Source organism: Colossoma macropomum, unplaced genomic scaffold (assembly GCF_904425465.1).
Source record: "Colossoma macropomum unplaced genomic scaffold, Colossoma_macropomum, whole genome shotgun sequence".
Classification (NCBI taxonomy): Eukaryota; Metazoa; Chordata; class Actinopteri; order Characiformes; family Serrasalmidae; genus Colossoma; species Colossoma macropomum.
The window spans coordinates 92,506-110,803 of NW_023495902.1; the positions used below are offsets into that span (position 1 = coordinate 92,506).

At 38.1% G+C, this 18,298-nt stretch overlaps 1 pseudogene; it reads left to right on the forward strand.

The window, feature by feature from the left end:
- Window positions 1-866: 866 nt before the first annotated feature.
- LOC118803442 lies at window positions 867-16,687 on the forward strand (annotated as a pseudogene).
- Window positions 16,688-18,298: the final 1,611 nt, after the last annotated feature.

Below are 18,298 nucleotides of genomic sequence, written 5' to 3' on the forward strand. Positions count from 1 at the left end.
GTGGTCAGATCTGTACAGTGAATGGAGTCTCACTACAGTGTAATGATGAGTATAAATGGAGAATGGCACTGTTCTCTGCTCTTGAGCTGAGAGAGGTGAAGCCATCTGACAGTGGAGATTATATAATTATGGACGACAGGAATGAAGAGGTCATTCACACCTACACAGTGACCGTCCATGGTATGTATTTCTTTCCAGCTTTAGCTGTATTTTTCTTCTTTATTAAGCTTGTAGATCGTAGAATAAATATGATAATTTAAAGTCTCTCTGTGTGCTTTAATGGTGGTAATGATGGTGGTAACTCACTATATGGCAAATCTGTGTGTCCTTCTGTTCTGTAGATGACCAGCCATGTCCATGCAGAGATCAGGGAGCTGTTGTGCCAGTGTGGATGTTTGCTTTGACCATCATTGCACTTGTAGTTGTGTGTGTGGTATCAGTGGTGAGGATTTTGCTCCAGAGGATAAAATAACAGTAGAACAACAACAAAAAAAAACTATTTTCAAAAAGGTTTCACATAGAACCATATATTACACATTCTCCATCTATCTGAAAAATCGTTTAAGCATGAAAGGGATCCTAAATAGAACCAGTTCCTTTACTAAAGGGACACAATGTTGGAGCATGTTGGAGCTGTTCTATTGCTGCCTTAAAAATTGTGATAAATTTAGTTAGTTACATTAGTGCAGCATGTTCTGTAGCTAAATGACATACAAAACTAAGCTGCGACGCAACACCTAACAAATCACTGTTTACTGATAAGTCTGTTTTCAATAAAAATGTGAACACTGCGCTAACACAAATATCAATAAGTACGATCATGATAAGCCATCCGAGAGAAGTTTTAACAATGTTTTTAAAATTAGGAGCTGCAGGAGCTCCGTGAGGAAGTGCGGAGGGCCTTCACTGAGGTGGGCTTTGTTTACCTGAAGAACACTGGAATAGAGCAGGAGGAGGTGTGCGTGCTACATGTGCTCTCATCACCTTCGGGCAGTTTGATAAAAAGTTTGACGGGGGCTCCGTGTAGCTTTGGCCGTTTGATATTCATTTTAGAAACCAGTACTGAACGCCTAGAAAAGGGGGCGATTCCCAGTTTTGTAGGCTCTGTTGCTGCCAGGCAGAAAATCAAGAAGTAGTTTGGTTTTGTAGTTTTATAGTTTGTAAGTTAAAGTTTGGTTCTCATTTTGTTCTCCAGGAAAAGTTTTCTGTACGGAAACACGTCACTCCCGTTTGGCTGTACATTATGGTTCTGGGAACGTCCCGTTAACGGTCCGGTACTGAATCCGATTCAGTTCGATTCGATTCGGTTCTCGGGCGCGCACACTCACAGAACAGAAACCAACACCGAGCAACACTGCAGACTACGGAAAGAGAAAAGGTCCAAAAAAAGTTTTTACGCCCACGTTCATCCAATCAGCGACGAGCAGAACAGAAACTTTAATCAGCAAGACTGTTTACTGTTTACTCTGATTAAAAATAACATATTTCAGAAAATCTAAATTACACCGTGTTTATCTCGGCATGGTGTGACATGTTGACTAAATGAAAACGTAATATGATATCTTGATTACTGCAATTAAAATGACTACATTCTTAATGAATATTACTTTATCGACTAACACAATAATATATTTACTGGATCTGTTGTTGTTAATGCAGTTTTATGGTAATTATTCTAGGCAGATCTGTTTATCCTGTGAGATATATTCTGAGAGAAGCTCAGTTATGGACACTGTACATGTGGATGAAACATATATTAATCAGTGATTCACTAGCAGTTAGTATTGAACTGAGCAGATCAGTGTTAAATTATGGACATTTAGAGAAAGGTAAAAAGCTGATCTCCGTCTGTTTCTTCCAGATACAGCTAAGAAACACTCCAATCTGGGAACGAGATCATGCCTTATTAAGCTTTGGACAAACATTAGGATCTTGTTTCCACATCTTACAAAGTCATGGCCATTTATTATTACTATTATTATAAGTTTATATATATAAATTATTATTATTATTATTATTATTATTATTATTAAGTCATGGCCATGCATTATATATACTCTTAGGGAGCCTTGCAGTAACATTTCGGTAATCTTTAAATTGATGGAATCATATGGGAACCCTGCAATATGTGGGAGGGAAATCTGGCCATTATTATAATTAAAACAATAAAATGTAAATTCAAACTTTTTTTTTTCCAAGAATCTGAGCAAATATACTGTAAAATTGAAAATGTCTAATATTTCTATATATATATTATGTAATATATTATATAATAATATATTATTTTTATATTATAAAATATATTATAAATATCTATATTTATAATTACATTTTTCACATGAACACAAGTCGTTTGTGACTAAAATTAAAAAAAGACTATATCTATCTAAAATGGAAAATCCAAGCTTCACGTTGGGTTTCCTTTTTCTTCATGAAATGCATAATATGTGTCAAAACTAAAATCAGAATGCAGTGTTTGCGTTGTTATTTCTTTTTCACAGCGATAGGCTGCATATCTGACCAAATGAAAATAAAAGGACAGTTTGCGATTCACTTTTCGGGGTTGATGTGCTTTAAGTGTTAGAATAAGAAGGCAAATGGAAACGAACATGGGCATCACCTGCTGGCCATTTACTTCTCATTTCCCACTTTGCTTTTTCGTTCTCAAGTTGACCAACATGTAACTATATGTTAATTAACACTAGGCAGGGCTACGGGGTACATTTTAGGACACCCTCAGACCTCAGCATCAGAATGGCATCATTCCTCCGACTAAACGACTTTGAGTCTCCAGAAAAAAACATTGTCATGTCTCAGATCTGGTGTTACTGAACATCAGACCAAATGGCCGTCAGACCAAACTGGCTCTTATTGAATTTATCTCATGTGCTGGGTGAGGTGTGCTAGAGTAGGGCAGACACAAAAAAGTACAGAACATGGTGTAAAATGATATTTTTCTTTTCACTTACACTTTTCTCCTGTAATAATCTTGGATGCTCATGTGGGGCTTCAGTAATATCTTGCTGTACAGTAACATACTGTGAGTCAAGTGAGTGAGACATATGATAGTAATAGGGTAGAGAAGAAGTATATGTATTAACTGTGATGCCTGCATATTTACATTGTTAATTGTAAAGCTGTCTCAGCCCAGGAGAGATCTTGGAGAACAGGATGTCTTCTTTAGCCATTGCTCTGAGAGAAACTGCTAAGGCTTTTATCAGTTTGTTGTAATTCTTAACAGAACACTAGAGTTGGAATTTTTCACAGAACTCCACATGCCATAATGTATTCCCACACTCATCCATAAAATGAACACGGTCTCTCCTCACACACACTAAGTGACCAGGAATCCTGGTGGTCATCCACCACTCACAAAACCATAGTTTCATTCGTAACTAGCGTTATGTTTAGTATTTCTGACTGCCAGGGCAGGACTTACAAGTGGATGACGTATCCCTGCAGTGGATGACGTATCCCTGAGGAGTGCTTAACTGTAGCCTGTGCCATGGACGGTGAGCCTGGCTTTGCCACAGTAAGACGCACAAATAGCTGATCAGTCCCTTGTATCTCCATTATAGTGGTACCATAGCATCTCAGCACTCAAACAGGACACAGACTATGTCTTCTGGGGTCTGACTGCTCAGTATATGCTGCAAGATCAGTAGGCTGATTGATAAAATCCAGAGACAGCACCTTGGGCAAAATGGCTAGGTTAGCCCAAAATGTCACCAAGAAATCATTCAAACTCCACTGGAGCCAAAGGGGGCTGACAGAAAGTGTGTGTAGTTCAGAGATACACCTCTTTGTAGACAGAGCAGTCTTTAAGGACAGCCATCTTTATCTGCTGGTTTAAAGGGAAGACTCATGTCAAAGAAGCTCCAGCACTAGTAGAAGATCCCAGGGTAGTGACCTTGGTGCTTGTGTTGGATCCAACCTCTTTGCCCCTTTCAAGAGGGCAACAATCAGTTTATGAGAACCCAGAGAGGAACCTCATCTAAGGATAAATAGCTAGCCAATATAGCCACATAAACTTTAATTACAGAGGAGACTTTTTGATCTCCAATTATGATTGAAGAGAGGAAAGAACTGATTCTGTGGTGCAAGAAAGAGGATCAATCTGCTGATTCGTGCACCAATCCTCAAATGCTTTCCATCTGCCAGCATACAATGCTAGAGAGGATGGAATTTGCTTGCTGGATATATTATATATAGAAAAAAAAACTAGCAAAGTGCAAGGTAGCAAACTACAATGTCTAAATAAGCAAACAAACCACGAGGTGGGCACGAAAATACTACATGTGACAAAGTGACAAGTAGACCAGACAAACACTGACTGAAACAAAGGGCTTGATAAAGGCTACAGCAAATAGGGAACACCTGGGAAATGGAGGAGACAGAGACTACAGACAGGTGAGGATACTAATAGGGAAGGCGGGGCAGGCAATCAAAGTAGAGTCCTATGCACTGCATGGTTGGACCCTAATAAAAACTTGTGATTTCTGTAGGTGGATCATGTCATGGCAGTTTCCAAGAAGTTCTTTCTGCTTCCTGAAGAGAAGAAAAGATCTTTTAGTCGCGGCAGCCGTTTTAGACAGTCCAAATCATGGCTGGGTTTCGTTAGAGACAGAAAGGTAGCCTCCCTACAACTTTACTGTGATGTCTTTTGTGGGCACCAGGAGGTATCGGTTATTGTTGATTATTTAAGTTAATCTAATCTGTATCATTCTCATTTCCACAGTTTGAATCCTCACCGTCCAGGAGACTTGAAGGAAGCCTTTAACACGACTTATTTGGCCACAGATATTGTAATTGCATCTTCTTTTCCAACACGACGCTGTTCTAGATTGCTGTAGATTTTTCTTAATATTGTTTTTTTTTTCCAAACAGAAAGTTCATTTCTTAATTCGGATGATTTGTCATGTTTGTGTCAACTTGTTTAGGAATGGCCCTCAGAGGAGTTTTGCACCACCCACTTGGGCTTTCATCGGCGCTGTGTGGATCTCTCTCTCCGAGTGCTCAGAGTGATGGCTCTCAGCCTTGGCATAAAGCCTGATGAAGCTGTGCTCACATGCTTTGATGAACACAAACTCTGTACTCTGTTGTTCTTTTTAAATTAATATTTTTTTTATTATTATTATTTTTTGCAGGTTTTGCACAGTAGTTATAAAGTAGCTTTACAAAATTTTGTTCTAGGCGCCTAATTTTGGAAGACAGCAGTGCCTCAATGGCAAGGAAAAACTCCCAGAAATGACACATGGAATAAACTTTGAGAAAGGGCCAAAAATCAAAAGAGGAACTCCTCCTGTGAAGCACATATGACATGTCTCCATTTTCAGTCTCCCAGAACTGATGTGTCACACAGTCATACAAAAGCAGAATTAGAAATATTTGCAAACTAGCCTGACACTAAGCATCAACTATAACCAACACTTTTTTCAATACTTTATTTAAATGTACACCCTATAATACGTAATATAGTGTAATCAGTGAGACTAATATGGTTAGACCTTCTGCTTTTCATAAGAATTCTAACTGCTGCATAATTCTGGACTAACTGGAGCTTGTTCAGGCATCTAATGGAACATATTTTCTTCATGTAGGTAAATACAGATTGAGAACAAGGTTCTAACATTTGTTTCTGTTGATGTTAAGGTGAAGGGAACTGTACTAGCCTGCGTGCTCTGTATTACCTTCCAGTGAAGAGTGAGACCGTGAAGGAAGATCAACTCCGCTGTGGGGAGCACTCAGATTATGGCAGCATCACTCTTCTCTTCCAAAGTCATGAGGGCGGCCTGCAGGTGAGAAAGCAGAGTGACGGGACTGATAATGCAGGACAAATGAATAACATCTCCTACAGCCTCCTTTTTAATGGAGTTTAGGACAGTAAAATTGTAAAAATATTGAACTATCACCAAATTGCAGCGTAGCACATTATATTTGTGTTGTCACTAACGTATTAGCTTGTGTCTTGAACTTTAGAGCAGGACACATAAAACTCAGCTTTTGTTGTACATGGTGGACTTTTGTAACCATGAATTCTCTAATTAACTGAAATTTCAGCCCATGTTTAATTTTTCAGAATCAAAAAATGCATCAAATCAAGACATCAATGCATCACATTGAACCCCCTTTGGCAGATACCAAACTTTTCCAAACTTGATTGCAGTCAAAAAGTATTAAAAGTATGAATTTTTACATCATCAATTCCCTGCACTCATTTCCAAAATGAGTCTGGCTAATCTAGATGTTGTTTTTCATATTTTCAACATTGACTTTTTTGATGTGGTTACAAGTGAGGTTTCCTTCTAATGACTCTTCCTTAAGGATCATGTTTGTGCAAGCAACGTTACACCACTGCTTCTTTTCAGCTAAACTGTCCTGCAGGTCTTTTGTTATCATATGGGGGTTTTGCTTTGCCTTTTCTAGTCAGCATACAAGCAGTTTTCTTGGTCTTTCAGATCTTTTCATAACTTCCACAGTTCCCCTAAACTGGCATATCAGGATGACATTTCAGACAGTGGAAATTGCAAGCTGGAAGTGCTTTGATGTCTTTTTAAAGCCTTGCTCTGTTTTGTAGGCATCAATTACCTTCGTTAATTATGCTCTGGAATTGTCATCAGACTGGAAAAAATGGAAAAGTGCTCAAACATTTGCCAAACATGCCAAAATTAGGAGAGTGTCTGTGGGAATTTGTGTCCATTCATCCAGAAGAGCATTTGTGAGGTCAGACACTGATGTTGGACCAGAGGGCCTGACTCGCAATCTCCATTCTAGATCATCCCAAAGGTGTTGGATGGGGTTGAGGTCAAGGCTCTGTGAGGGCCAGTCAAGTTCTTTGCACCAAACTCACCCAGTCAGGCCTTTATGGAGCTGCTTTGTGCACTGGGGCTCAGTCATGCTGGAACAGGAAAGGTTCTTCCCCAAACTGTTTTCACAAAGTTGGAAGTGTACAATTGTCCAAAATGTCTTGGTGCTGGAGCATTAAGATTTCCCTTCACCGGAACTGAGGGTTCTAGACCAACCCCTGAAAAACAGCCCCATATCATCATCCCTCCTCCACCAAACTTTACAGCTGGCACAGTGCAGTCAGGCAGGTTGTTAATTTATTATTTTACGAGTATTTGCATTAGTGACATTGCAAATATGGAATATAATATACAATGTAAATTACTAAAAAAACAATCCTTCCTATCTTCTACTAAAATGTTCCTTGTTGTATTGCTGGATTAACTGTTAATCTCCAACATCCACTCATTCAATGAGTACCTGCACTCACACACGCTTATAATAGCATCTGTCACTGTTAATAACAGCAATAAAGCCTGCTGGAAGCATTTTATTTCTCTTTGAACCAGGTGTGGTCAGCACCAGTACCACCTACAGTCTGAACTACAGTGCGTTCAAGTCTAAGTGCTTGATAACCTCAGTGACATTGGCAATTTTGATGGAAAAAAAAATAGTAGTGGCCTATATGGTGCTGTGAAAATGTAATTGCTCCCTCCTGATTTCTTCTATGTTGGCATTTTTGTCACATTTAATTTTTTAACATCTTCAGACAAGAAGAACATGAGTAATCACAAAACACAGTTTTCAAGTAATCATTTCATTTTTGTAAAAATGTTACTCAACACTGGCCAGAAGGATGGTTTCACAGTGGCCTAGTCAAAGTGCTGAATTGTACCCTACTGATCAGATTCACCATGAAGTGAAGCTCTATGATTATAGGTGAATATCTGATCCTCTTCTGTGGAGGTGAATGAATCAACTATCTCACTCAGGGGGGTCAGCTCAGATTACACCAAACTCAGTTCACTCACTGCTGTAGAGAATCTCTGCTGGAGTTCAGGATGTGAGTCTGTGTGTTAATCTGATATGTCAGTGAGGCTCAACTCAGATTACACCAAACTCAGTTCACTCACTGCTGTAGAGAATCTCTTCTGGAGTTCAGGATGTGAGTCTGTGTTAATCTGATATCTCAGTGAGGCTCAGCTCAGATTACACCAAACTCAGTTCACTCACTGCTGTAGAGAATCTCTGCTGGAGTTCAGGATGTGAGTCTGTGTGTTAATCTGATATGTCAGTGAGGCTCAGCTCAGATTACACCAAACTCAGTTCACTCACTGCTGTAGAGAATCTCTGCTTGAGTTCAGGATGTGAGTCTGTGTGGTTATTTTGCAGCTACTGAGTCTTCGTCACTTCCAGTTTTACACACAGGGAAGTGAAATGTGTTTGTGTCCTCCACTTTTTAGAAGAACTGACGTGCACTGTGTGTTTGAACAGAAGTGTAAGTGCTTCCACTGATGTTACTGAGTGAATGTTTGTCCTCTAGATCAGTGTTTCTTAATCATGCTGCTGCTGGAGACCCTCAGCTCTACACAGGTTCACTGTTCCTCAGTTCAGCACCTGATCCAGATCATCTACTGACTGTGGAGCTCTTCATGAGCTGGATCAGGTGTGTTTGGACAGAGAACAGTAAAACTATGCAGTACTACATGTGATACATTTGATACATTTTTATATAAATGTGATATTTTGATATATTTTTATATCAATGTGGTACTTTAAATACTTTTTATATACATTTTTCTTCTTTCTATAGATTTGGTACTTTTAGGGATTTGATGATTTTGTTCTTGCGAATTCCACAGTTTTGTGCCTTGTTAAATAAAATGAAGTTATAAAGTGTTATATAGAATTAAGTAGTTTTACTTGAAAGTAACGTGTGTTTGTCTTTATTTTTATTTACTGTTTGATTAAGTGATTGTATAAAATTAAAATGAAGCTGTAACTTGTTTTGGAAATATCGTGGGAGAAAAATGTTAAAGGATGCGCAGAACTACCTGTTACCCAAAGACAGGACTCTAAACAGTATAGTAACAGTAACAGTATATCTAAACAGTGAACTGACTTTAGAGGCCTAAATCTTCTCAAAACTATCATAAAACAGTGTCTCAGTCATCAGACAGTGAATTCATAACTATTTCATGTATAAACTTTCTGTGAGGGAGCTTTTAGAGGTGGACGTCTGGTTCCTATCACCACCACTGTGAACAGTTCTGACTCAGTAAGTTTCTCAACAAAACAGTGAGCAAAAATTATTTGGGCAATTCCACAGAAGAACCACTTTTAGTTCCCTAAAGAAACTTTCAGTTGAGTGAGGTGTGAGGTGAAGGTGGAGACTGTTGTCAGATATCTGTCCATCTCAGCTTCCTGAAACTGAGTGAAAGGAGAAGTCCAGCCTGTTGGTTTAAGAGATGGCAAGAAGAGTGGACTGCAGGTCAGTTTATTACTTTATTATTATTATTCTCAGAGTAAAACTGGAATACTGATGAATATGGAATAGTGCTGTTCAGCTAACAGCAGAGAAAGAGAAAGAACATAAGTCTATATGCTGGTGTTCAGTGCTTTACTTGACAGAGTCTGTATGTAAACTAAAATTTCTGTAAAATAATATAAACAATATGATCTGTCTTCTAAACCATAACGATTTCAAAGCTTTATTACTTTGTGCTGCTTTGATACATTTCTGTGATTTGAGGTTTCTGTAGATACAGAGTTCAATCTATCAGTATTGATTTACTTTAACATCAGTGTTGATTCATTTACAGAGTTACAGACTGCATAATTAAACATGCTGATTGTAAAACGCAACAACATGCTCACACCTATCAAATTAATCCTAATAGAAGTATTAATGTAAGTGATGAAAACAACTGTTGAATTTGATAAACACTGTGAGCCTACCTGCCCTCCCTCACTGGAACTCTTTGTTTTCATTGTTTAGGCCATTTAATTCTAAATATTACATTGAATAACATATTTTCAATGTTACTAACAAAGACAATGTGTCTGTCAGTATTTTTATTTACTCAATCAGCTTATACAGATATTGATCACTGATCTTAATAAACGACTGTAAATCTGTGTGGGTATATTAAGTCCTGAATGCTGGGCTGGGTTTTTAAGTATGCAGCTTGTATTAAAGCACTTTGTAATCAATCACCTGAACCGCAGTGATTTTTATAGCAACTCTTTATAAAATGAACTTCACTATGTATTAAGGTTAATGCTGTGATCAGAGGAATCTTCTACTGTACATGTTTGGATGCTGATCTTGCTTAACATCTGTCAGTCTGTTTGATGTGAGGTGGCTGTATTGGTCAGTAATGCTAGACCGTGTAATCCAAGTTCACAGATGAGTCCAGTTTGAGCTGTAGCTGTGTTGATGCTGAGTATCGCATCAGAATTTTGTGACTCATACTGTATTTTGAGAATTTGAAAACTGGTGAGATTTACATTCACTGTCGTGAGACTGTAGCAAAGGCAAAAAATGGGTGAACCTTCAGACTTAACATCTGTGACACCTTCAAAATCGTCAAAATGTGCATGAAAATTTAAACTTCTGTCAGTCCTCATTGGTCTCCTGTTCAACATTCAGGTTTAATAAACTGATCTATCACCAGCTTTACAGTACAGATCTGAGTCAGTAGAGTAGGCAGCAGAGTTGACCAGCTTTAGCGAAAAAGTACCAGCAGTTGTCATGTGTTCTGACGACGTTACAATAATGAGGAAGCAAAATAAATCAGTTTGACAACATAATGACTTCAAATAGACAGTCTGTCATAAACAGTGAAACTGGAACCCACATCTGTAGTTTGACATTTAAACAGGATTAGACAGGATAATCCAAATCCCACCATCTACCAGTTTATATAAACTACCAAACTACCATTTTACAACCCCAATTTAAAAAAGACATATAATTTAGTATGATATTAGTCTACTGAAACTTTATACAGGAAGCTCCAAATGATTTTTTTACTTTATGTTTAACTTTTTACCTACTGAATCTTGGCACTGATGATTTACCTCGTAAAAATATAACCCCAATACCAAAAAAGTTGTGACGCTGTGTAAAATGGAAATAAATGTAAATAAAAACAGAAATCAGTGATCTGCAAATCTCATAAACTCATATTTTATTCACAATAGAGCCTAAAACACTGATGATTTTGTTTCATGATGCACTGAATGTTTTCTATTGGTGAAAGGTCTGCAGGACTGCAGGCAGGTCAGTTCAGCACCTGGACTTCTTCTGGTTGCAGTATGCGGTTTATCATCGTCCTGCTAAAATATGCAAGGCCTTCCCTGAAAGAGACGCTGTCTGAATGGGAGCATATGTTGTTCTAAAACCTCTATATACTGTTCAGTATTGATAGAGCCTTTCCAGATGTGTAAGCTGCCCACACCATAGGCACTAATGCAACCCCAGACCATCAGAGATGCAGGCTTAGAACTGTGCACTGATAACAAGCTGGATGGTCAGTCTCCTTTTGAGTCTGCAGAGCACAGCGTCCATGGTATCCAAAAAGAATTTCAAATTTTGATTCATCAACAGTTTTCCATTTTGCTTCAGTCCATTTTAAATGAGCTTTGGCCCAGAGAAGACGGCGGTGTTTATGGGTCGTGTTGACATATGGCTTCTTCTTTGCATGATACAGTTTTAACCTGCGTTTGTGGATTGCATGGCGAACTGTGTTCACAGCCAGTGATTTCTTGAAGTGTTCCTGAGCTCATGCAGTGGTTTCGAGTTCAGAATCATGCCTGTTTTTAATGCAGTGCCACCTGCAGGGCCCAAAGATCATGAGCATCCAATATTGACAGTCAGCCTTGTTGTTAGGTACAGGGATTTCACCAGATTCTCTGAATCTTTTGATGATATTATGTACTGTAGATGGTGGGACATCCAAAGTCTTAGCAATTTTACATTAAGTAACATTTTTCTCAGATTGGTGAACCTCTACCCATCTTTGCTTCTGAGAGACGCTGCCTCTCTAAAATACTCTTTTTATAGTCATGTGAGTTAGTCACAAACTGCTCCTCCAGCTGTTTTTTATTAGTACCACTTACTTTTCCAGGCTTTTGTTGCCCCTGTCCCAACTTTTTAGATAAGTGTTGCTGCCATCAAGATCTAAATGAGTCATAATCAATGTTTTTCATGAAATAGTAAAATGTCTCACTTTCAACATCTGATATGCGTTCTATGTTCTATTGTGAATAAAATATGGGTCTCTGAGATTCACAAATCATTACATTTTGTTAGTGTTTAATTTTTTTTACATTTTACACAGCGTCCCAACTTGTTTAAAATTGGGGTTGTATATACTTACTTTTTGTAAGGTGCAGTGTAGGAGCATCTGTTACTACTGTGTTAAAAATGTACTAGTAACACTTTACATTAAGGGTCGCAAATCAATCATTAATTATATAATAATCAACTATTAGTTTCCCATTATTTAGTTATTAGTTAACTCTTCATTAAGCATTAGCTATTACTTAGTAATTGATTAAGCACTTATCAATTAGTAATTAAGTACACTGTTAGTTGATAAGTTAGTTTGTTGTTAGCTTATGTCTTACTTACTCATTATCTGTGTGCTAACTGCTGCTTATTACAGTGTTAATTAACTAATAAGTATTTTTCTTCATATAAAGAAGTAACGTGATAACTTACTAGCACTTATGTGTTAATCCCGCTAATTATCTGTTAATTAACTTTCCATCACCTCCATATATTCAGTTGCTTCTCTTTTCTCACTTTGGTTCTTGTTAATTAAAGATGCTTATGGTCACATCTGACCGTAAGATGAGCGCACACACATTCACTGACGGTTTTGTTATTCATCACGTTCATCTTGGCATATCTGTACTCACATCTGGTAGAAGTGCATGTAAATTTGGGCATAAATGCTGGATTTATGGCTACTTAACCAAAACTATTATCAACATAATCTGTAATTGCAAAAATAAGAACAATAATAGAAAATTTCAATAATACTAATTTGTGTGCTTGACAGTCCAGTACAAAAGTGGATGTACTGACTTTACATGCACATTGATATAAACAAGTGCTGCAACTATTTCATGTTCCATTTAAAGACACATTACACTGTGCTTTTGTTTCATACTACTGACTCACAAACACAGCTTTGGTCATACACTGCAATAATACAGCGTTTATTTTAGGGAATAAATTACACTAAACAATCACTCTACTATGTTAACAACACTGAGTGTTTAGTTTTATTTCACATTTTATTTTTTCCAGTTGTTGCCATTTTAATACTATTCAGTTTGGTCAGCAGGGGAGGAGTGCACTCACTGCTGGACATCAAACTCCACCCACAAGCACGGCCATTAGCTTTCATGCCAAACACTGCCGTTTTATTGGCTGGCTACTGAAACATCTGCATGAATTAGTGTGTGCTTCATGTAAATGATATGTAAATGAGGTGCTGGTCGGCTGGTTTCACGCACTGAAGCTGATTTATCATCTATGCTCAAATCTCCACTTGTTTCCACATCGTGCAAAATTGTTATGAATCAGACGCAGAGCAGTTCATACCTTATAAAAGGCAAAAAAAGGTGTTCTTTTTTACGTAACTTTGATGATTAATGGGCCCTTTTCACAAGATTCGTGATTACTTCCGGTTTAAGCATTAGCAGGGTAAAACTCACTTCCTCTCCATATAGCTACGGCAGACGCGATGTCAATATGTTTAGTAGTGAACTATAGTGATCAGACTCTGAGCTACAACAGCTGTATTTTAGTTTTCCTGCTCGGCTGTGACAGTGAGAGTAAGAAGTGGACGGAGGCGCTGATTGAACTGTAAACAGAGCTGAGATGCTGTGTGTTGTTTTTACTGCAGTTCTGCTGCAGCTGCTTCACATCAGGCAGTCTCTGTGTTTTTGTACAACACGCCAGCGATTCTGTAATCTTCCGTTTTCAAAAGAAAGAAGAGCTTTTATATGTAGCATGAATGTTATAGACTCTGTTTATATTAAGCTAGCTATACTGGCTAGAAGCTACTGCTAACCAGACTAGCCCGGCTAACATGAAGCAGCTTTTTCAGCTGGGAGTCTCGTTTTTGACTGAGCAGTGAAAGGTGGATGTTTTCTGAAGTGCTGCTTCAAAAATTGCCATGAAACTATAAGAATAATGCTGTTTGGCAGATCGCTAACATAGCTAAGCCAGCGTTAGAGCTAACTTAGCTTTAAAGTCTGTTGCTCATACGAAGCTGGTGCTCAAACTGCTAATGGCAGGCTAGCTAATTAGCGACTGTAGCCTGCTAGCCTACCGTAAGCTAATACAGTTTAAACGAGGTCTGTAAAATAGACTTTACATGTGAAAGTGTTTGTTTGTGTTTATGTCAGAAGTCTCTGCATCCTGTAGCTAAATGTGTCACAGAACCTGCTCCGCGTTAGCCGGCTGGTGGCAGCAGCTGATGAAAGCTAACTAGCTTCCTTATTTCGGGAACACAGCTACAGTTAGAAATGGCTTCTAGCGTTGCTAGCTAGCTACAGCTAAACAACGTCTGCCAAATTCATACTACACAGAAGAACTTTAATTTCTTTAAAAACAGAAATATTACAGAAATCGCTGGCATGTTGTACAACTACAGAGACACTGCTTGATGTGAGCAGCTGCAGCAGCAGTAAGCAGGGCTACACCACACCCAGCATTTCAGCTGTGTTTACAGTTAAATAAGTGCTTCTATTCACTTCCTTTAGTCATGATAGTGCACAAAAACTGACATATGTCTGTTGTAGCTCAGTATTTGAGCATTATAGTTCACTGCTAATGCTTAATCCAGACGTAATCGCGACTCTTTGTGAAAAGGGCCCATGGCCATTAGATCTTTACATTTTGACCATTAATTACTTCTCAAATTCCTCTTACTTAACCATTAATTACTGCTTTGGTGTTGTCAGTTTACTTGGAGGGACACAAAAGCAGTAATTAATGATTAAGTAAGAGGAATTTAAGAAGCAATGAATGGCTGATTAAGTGGAATTTAAGAAGTAATTAATGGTCAAAATGTAAAAATCTAATGGCCATTAATCATCAAAGTTATGTAAAAAAAGAACACCTTTTTTTGCCTTTTATAAGGTATGAACTGCTCTGCGTCTGATTCATAACAATTTTGCACGATGTGGAAACAAGTGGAGATTTGAGCATAAATGATAAATCAGCTTCAGTGCATGAAACCAGCCGACCAGCACCTCATTTACATATCATTTACATGAAGCACACACTAATTCATGCAGATGTTTCAGTAGCCAGCCAATAAAACGGCAGTGTTTGGCATGAAAGCTAATGGCCGTGCTTGTGGGTGGAGTTTGATGTCCAGCAGTGAGTGCACTCCTCCCCTGCTGACCAAACTGAATAGTATTAAAATATAAACAACTGGAAAAAATAAAATGTGAAATAAAACTAAACACTCAGTGTTGTTAACATAGTAGAGTGATTGTTTAGTGTAATTAATTCCCTAAAATAAATGCTGTATTATTGCAGTGTATGACCAAAGCTGTGTTTGTGAGTCAGGAGTATGAAACAAAAGCACAGTGTAATGTGTCTTTAAATGGAACATGAAATAGTTGCAGCACTTGTTTATATCAATGTGCATGTAAAGTCAGTACATCCACTTTTGTACTGGACTGTCAAGCACACAAATTAGTATTATTGAAATTTTCTATTATTGTTCTTATTTTTGCAATTACAGATTATGTTGATAATAGTTTTGGTTAATTAGCCACATATCCAGCATTTATGCCCAAATTTACATGCACTTCTACCAGATGTAAGTACAGATATGCCAAGATGAACGTGATGAATAACAAAACCGTCAGTGAATGTGTGTGCGCTCATCTTACGGTCAGATGTGACCATAAGCATCTTTAATTAACAAGAACCAAAGTGAGAAAAGAGAAGCAACTGAATATATGGAGGTGATGGAAAGTTAATTAACAGATAATTAGCGGGATTAACACATAAGTGCTAGTAAGTTATCACGTTACTTCTTTATATGAAGAAAAATACTTAGTTAATTAACACTGTAATAAGCAGCAGTTAGCACACAGATAATGAGTAAGTAAGACATAAGCTAACAACAAACTAACTTATCAACTAACAGTGTACTTAATTACTAATTGATAAGTGCTTAATCAATTACTAAGTAATAGCTAATGCTTAATGAAGAGTTAACTAATAACTAAATAATGGGAAACTAATAGTTGATTATTATATAATTAATGATTGATTTGCGACCCTTAATGTAAAGTGTTACCAATGTACTTTTATGCTTAAACTATACGTTTACCAAAGAGCATTTAATTTTGTGTTAAATGGGTCATCAAATTATGCTTACAAAGAACTGTGATTATTTTATGCTAAAACTGTACTTTGACAAAAAGAGCATTTGTTTCACTGTGGGGGTCCCGTGGGGGTCCATTGAAGAACAGGGTAACAAAGTGTAGCGCCTCAGCTAGGTACCCAGTACATAGGTGGTTATTTAAACAATTAAATACAGCTGGGGGCCCTGGGTTATGCAGTAACTTCTAAATTTGGTTAGGCGTGATTGATAAAGGTATCTGATGGAACTTTAAGTCAGCACTATACACTCAATATGAACTTGAAATACAATTATATCACTCACAAATAACTTCTGAGTATGCACAAGAAGACGTCCAACACTGTAGATTTTAGTTTAAAATATTTGTATCAGCAAAGCCTGAACAAATAAAACAAAAAAGGGCCCACACATACTCTCACACGCACAGCTCGCTCTAAGTAGCGTCTCAACTAGTTAAATGAACCAGTTCTCTACCCCCCTTGTTGCAGGCCTGATACGTGGCTCGGGTGTGTAGTGGCCGAGAAAAATAAGGCAATTGGCCTCTTCACTCTGAAGAGCACTAAACAAAACAAAAGTTACCTCTGCGGGAGTGGCTCTGTCTCCCTACCGCACCTCTCTCTCTTGCTCCCTCTTTCTGCCGCAGAGGAACGGAGCACCGTAGTTCAGCAGCCAGGCACACAGGGCAGTGAACATCCGTATTCCAACGTAGCCAGTGGAAACTGCGGCTTTGCCGGTCACCCCAGTTGCTAACTGGAAAGTCTGTACGCTGATAGACTTGAGATGGCGACAATAATACACACACTACAGGGGAATTACATTTACTGAGCTAGTTAACGTAAAAACACACAGAGTATAGAGCTAGGGGCACTTTAGCAGCCTGAGTTAGCCTACTACAGCTTGACTTATGAACAATACAACAGGCGATACTTTGAGCAGCAGAGTTACCTTATCGAGCTAAGCTCTTACTCTAAACATTTGATGAACTGCGTGTAAAACTCCTACTCGGGCTCTCTATTCGCCAACCCTGCACTGGACTGTCGCTCACTCGAACAAAATAAACTTTAGGTCACACATATAAGTTACGAGCGCCATTTAGTTCACTCTGTCTCCCTGTTCTTTTCCCTGCTCCTTCTTGTGTGTGTTCTCGTCGCTCCCTTTTTTTCTCTCTGTTCCTTCTTTTTTCTCTTTCCCCCTTCTGCTATTTTTCCGCCGACTGACCCTGCTGATAGGCTAATAAAACACTCCGTTAGATGTCATAGGCTCAGAAAGAGGAAGAAGTAAGAGTTATTTCAGAACATATATAATCAAACAATCAAACTTTCAGATTCATGGGAGTATATATATGAACTGATAATTCAATCAAAAAATAACATAAATAAACTGAACCGAAAGTTTCAACTGGGCTACAGAAGTATGCAGAGAAACAGATGGACTACAGTCTGTAACTGTAGAACTACAAAGGGCTCCTATATGGTCAGTGGAGCTAATAAAATGGACATTGAGTGTAGATAAAATGAGGTGGACTGGTTGGTGCACATATACTTTTTTTTTCACTGAATTTGACAAAATTTGGAATTTTGCCTTTTGTTTTACAGCCTTGCCATGCAGTTCTGCAGGACTGGTCACTACATGCTGCTCTTACTGCTGATTGCATTCACTACGGGTAAATATACATCAGTTCTGTTTGGTCTTATTAAGGATTTTAGATCTTAATGATTTTTCCTTCACTTTGATTTGTGGATCTGATTTTTGAGTTGAGATGCTGCCTTCAAAACGCGAAAAAGCAAAAATGTCAAGATAATTTTAATATGAAAGCAAACACTTTTTATGATGTAATGACATATGTGACTGGAATGTAATTGACTGCGTACAAACAGTTCATTCCCAATGATTTGAAGATTTTAAAGATTGATAAAAATTTTAACACTCATAATAAGACTTACCTTTGTTTTGATCCTCTCTTTCAGTGTCTGAACCAGCTGTTCCTACAGTGAAGGTGAATCTTCATGACTCTGCTACTCTGCCCTGCTCTGAGAGATGTTCTGGTTTGGTCAGATGGACTGTGTTCCATAAACCCACTGATGTTCTGGCTGAGTGTGATCAGA